This window comes from Rhinopithecus bieti, unplaced genomic scaffold, assembly GCF_001698545.2.
Source record: "Rhinopithecus bieti isolate Rb0 unplaced genomic scaffold, ASM169854v2 scaffold_23748, whole genome shotgun sequence".
Lineage (NCBI taxonomy): Eukaryota > Metazoa > Chordata > Mammalia > Primates > Cercopithecidae > Rhinopithecus > Rhinopithecus bieti.
Genome location: NW_016811596.1, coordinates 2,646,817 through 2,651,891, shown reverse-complemented (window position 1 = coordinate 2,651,891; position 5,075 = coordinate 2,646,817). Strand labels below are relative to the sequence as shown.

Sequence of the window (5,075 nt, the reverse complement as noted above, 5' to 3'; positions counted from 1 at the left end):
AAAAAAAAAAAAAAAAACTGCCCTAGTGGCAAAATAATCTTCTACCAGCCCAGTCTTCTTTTTTTATACTAGAATTAAAATTTTATTCATTAAAACATTATTAGGAGAGTGAAAGGAAAAGTCGTAGAGAAGAAAGAGATATTTTCTGTATATATAATTGACAAGTGCTTATACCCAGAATATATTGAAGACTTCCAGAAATAAATTAGAAAAAGACCTAGCACCTTACACAACAGAATATCCAAACAGTAAATGAGCAAAAAGTCACGCATAAGAACATTTGCAGTTGCATTATTTATAATAGCTCCAAATGGAAACAACTCAAATGTCTCACAATAGGATATGTAAATTGTGGCATATTCGTACAATTATAACCATATAGTGTTTTTCAATGAAATAGAATAATGTTAACTGCCTCAGCGTCAATGAATCCCATGAATATAGAACAAAAGATGCCCCCCACACACGCACGTGTATACACAAACACATTACAAATCATACAATTCTATTCACAGAAACACCGGTGTGTTCATTCTAAGTCATTCCAGACTAGTCTTCTTTCTTGCTCTTAGTGAATCATCAATGGAAGTTTTGCTCAGGAGAATGAAATGTTTCATACCTGTACATACAAACCCCGGGATCCCCTGATGAATCTTCTACCTTCACCACCTCAGCCATACTGAGCTCCTTGCTTTTCTTTGGCAGTTGAGAATCTTTCTACTTGACTGGAAGCCTTCACACCGTTTATCATCTTCTCCTTTATTGTTCTTCTGCAGATGCTCTGATAGTTAACTTCCTCGCTACCTTAAACCTTTGCTCATCTGTCAGCTTCTCAATGAGGTCTACCCTGATCACAGCATTTAAAATTGCAAAATCTGGCCGGGCGCGGTGGCTCACGCCTGTAATCCCAGCACTTTGGGAGGCCGAGACGGGCGGATCACAAGGTCAGGAGATCGAGACCATGGTGAAACCCCGTCTCTACTAAAAATACAAAAAATTAGCCGGGCGCGGTGGCGGGCGCCTGTAGTCCCAGCTACTCAGGAGGCTGAGGCAGGAGAATGGCGTGAACCCGGGAGGCAGAGCTTGCAGTGAGCCGAGATCGCGCCACTGCACTCCAGCCTGGGCGACAGAGCGAGACTCTGTCTCAAAAAAAAAAAAATTGCAAAATCTAACTCCCAATCTTATGGTACTCTTGATCTCCCTGGCTGTGCCTTTTTAAAAATAACACTTGTCATTTTATGACATGTTATATAATGAACTTAGTTATATTTCTTGTTTATTGCCTGTCTCTCCTCTCTGGAATATAAGGCAGAGACGTCTTGTTTTTCACTGTTTCTTATTATTGAGAAGTGTATCCACTAATAACAAGCATTCAATAATTATTTGTTGAATAAATAAATGAAAAAAAATTATGTGTCCATGAGACATGACACTTGCTTTTTCTCTCTTAAAAGTATATAAAAAGATCAATGGATAAATGGAATTGTATGCATATATTTAATATAGAATGAAGCAATAATATTTCAAGGAGAATGAGTTAAGAGTAACTTCAGATGATGTGAAGTCAGTCTTTGTACAAGCAATCACGTAACAGAGTCAATTATATAGTTTTATCAGCAGATCACTGGACCTTCTTTCTCTTTTATTAGTGACATAGATGAATATATGTATATATACACACACACACATACACACACATATGTAGTCTTTAAAATCATTAAAAATATTGATTAATGTAAGAAAGAAAGAATGAGGTTCTCATTTACATCCTTCTAGTTTATTATTATTTCTTGAGAAAATATTGCTGGGTTAATTATAAAATGGTGCCTGTGCTTGTGCTAAAGAGGGCGTTGCACAGTACTGATGATGCTAAGGCTGCCGTGAACTAACTTGCATTTTTCCATCAGCCGAGGGTGTGGTGATAGCTGAGAACAGGAAGATTGTGAGTTAGCTGAGCAAGAGGGCTACATGTCCCAGACCAAAAAGAAAGGCAGACACATAGCTTATCTGCTGTTTTCTCTTTGCTTTCCTTTTCTGCCAGCCTGACCCTTTCTCCTCAGTTAGGACTCTACAGATAGCATTAAAATAAGAATTCTTCTTTTACCAAGGACCTGCCAACATGGGGCACATTCACACCAAAACTGTGAAGAAGGCGGCCCGGGTCATCATACAAAAGTATTACATGTGCGTAGGTAACAACTTCCACAGAAACAAGTGCGTGTGTGAGGAGATGGCCATTATCCCCAGCAAGAAGCTCTGTAATAACATAGCAGGCTGTGTCAAGCATTTGATGAAGCGGATGCAGAGGGGCCCATTGAGAGGTGTTTCCATTAAGCTGCAGGAGAAGGAGAGAGAAAGGAGAGACAATTATGTTCCCAAGGTCTCAGCCCCGAATCAGGAGATCATTGAAGTAGATCCTGACACTAAGGAAATGCTGAAGGTTTTGGACTTTGGCAGTCCGTCCCACCTGCCGATCACTCAGCCTACAGTTGGGATGAATTTCAAAATGCCTCTGGGGGCTGTTTGATTCTTTCTGCAGTGCTGTAATGTTTTCAATAAATGTGGCACAACAACAAAAAATAAAGATTTTGTAAGATCATAAAAATCTATTTTGAGTCCATGTAGCGTTTACCATAGCCGGTGAAGGACCAGAGAATTAAAAGTCAACTAAAGGTCACTGAAAGTGGTAAACATGTTAACATTTTCATGATTGATTTTGCAATAAAATGAGGGCACATAATAGCAGTAATTTATAGTACTGTAGCACTCCTTGGAACCTGCCTTTTTGTAGAAAAAAATATGAATTTGAGAGGTTAATCTGCAATTTATTAAGTAAAGAAAATTCATACATTTTTAAGGCACAACTAAGAGGAACAATAAGGTTATGATTTTGAGAGAACAGTGCCCATTTTTGAAAATCTAAAAGGGATCTTTCAGTTCCCCAGATGATATAGGAGCTCCAAGGTAAAGGGAAGGATAGGTGTTGGGAGAAAAAGCAATAGATATGGTTGTATGTCCCCCTCCCAACTAGACCCGAGCATGGGCCAAGGTACGTTATGGTAAGCACGTCTTTTGGGAGTGTGAAAAATCCAGAAACAGAACCATCAAAATAATAAAACTTCAGTTTAAAATAAAATAAACCTGCCTCAAAATAGAATTACTGATGTAGATAGATATGCACTGAATGTAGAATGGTAATATGGTAATATGGCAACATCCTACCAAATGGTAAAAGTATTCTTATGCATAAAAATGACACATTTTGCTTTTAAATTGAAAGTTCATCTTTTGGGTGTAGAAGAGAAAAGACTTGGCAGGAGTTAGACATGTGGAAAAAGTGATTAGTGGGGTCTCCCTCAAACAGGTGCAGGAATTTGCCATGGGCCGGAACAGAAATCAATCATATTCTGCAGTGGAAATCCAAAAATAAATAAACACATTTCAAATTGCTGTTTTTGATTGAGCATGAACAGAAGCCTGTTCTAGACAGACAAGTTAATGCGATTTAAGTAAGACCTTTTGAAACGAAATTGCATTACAGACTGTTTCTTACAGGGTCTCAAATTCTTACCAGTAACTTTAACCTTATCAATATATGTTTTTTATTCTGAAGAGTGAGAAAAATATGAAGTATTTCAAAGGAAACACTAAGATTTTCTCAAAATTACAGAACCATTAAGCTTGTCCTGATTGAATTAACTCCATATTTATGTTGGTGAGGCAACAGGACTTGGTTGGGTGAAGTAACCTAAGCCCCTCTGATCTCCTTCCAGGGCCCTGGGGCCTGCATCACTTTTATTGTGTCAGGCCACCCCTCCCTCCCACTCCCAAATACCTAACTGTTACTCCAGGAGTAAACAGCAGAGTCAGTGGCTACTGGGATATGCATATTAGAAAAAAACTGAAAAAGAGATTGATAAACTATTTTGAGCCTTTATTCCTTGCCAAACATTAGTCTAGGCTTTTTCAGGTCTTGCCTTGGGAGCTGAAAGTAAGGAAGACTTTACAATTCCTCTGTTCTAAGATTGACTGCAGGGGTGATGGGAGGATGGTGGGGGAATTCTTGCAAAGAATGATTTTTACCTCTCAGTAATACTATAACAATATATGATTTGATTAAATGAATAGCTTTTTTTTTTTTTTTTTTTGAGACCGAGTCTCACTCTGTCGCCCAGGCTGGAGTGCAGTGGCACGATCTCGGCTCACTGCAACCTCCAGCTCCTGGGTTCAAGGGATTCTCCTGCCTCTGCCTCCCGAGTAGCTGGGACCACAAGTGTGCACCACCACACCCAGCTAATTTTTGTATTTTTAATGAAGATGGGGTTTCACCATGTTGGCCAGGCTGGTCTCAAACTCCTGACCTCAGGTGATCCACCCACCTCAGCCTCCCAGAGTGCTGGGATTACAGGCACGAGCCATCGCACCAGACGTCATAAACTATTTTCTAAAAGAAATCCTGTTTTGGTAACAAAGAATAGTTACTTCCCAAGTTTGCAGTCACTGTTTTTTGTTGTTGCTGTTGTTTATGAAACTTGTTTACATTATAGTTTACTCGCTGTGTGTTTATCCTTTAGGAAAGTTAATGAAAATTACAAGTCTCTGAAAGATCTGGAGTTATTAAGAATTGAGGAAAGTTTTAGTAAGAGTTTTGTATCATTTCCTAATTAGGAGTGACTTCCTTCTCAGAACAAATTGAAGTTTAATATTTTCATCCCAGTGGGGTGAAAATTTGCAGACACCAAGACACAAAAATCAAAGGATTTTACAAATGTTTATTTTGCCTTCTGAACAGATTGCCAAAATAACATTTAATATCACCGGGATTGAAATGTCTTACAATTCTGTCCAAAGATGGAGAACTTCGTTCAAGCAACCTTCAGGCACAATGTAGCAAATTGCCCTTTCATGCAGGGTTTTCAGGAGCCAGGGGAGACACCGTCTCTAGTTGATTTCTCTGTAGGATCTCTGGCTAATCTTATTTCTCCAAAACACAAACAAACACAAAAACCCTTGCTGAGAAAGACAGACTGTCACTTGACAGAGTAAAACAAATCCATAGGGATTTATCAAAATTT

The 5,075-nt window shown here is 38.8% G+C and overlaps 1 pseudogene; it reads left to right on the top strand.

Annotated features, from left to right (window-relative positions):
• The first annotated feature begins 2,119 nt into the window (after positions 1-2,119).
• Positions 2,120-2,527, top strand: LOC108543668 (40S ribosomal protein S17 pseudogene; annotated as a pseudogene).
• The last annotated feature ends 2,548 nt before the right edge of the window (positions 2,528-5,075 follow it).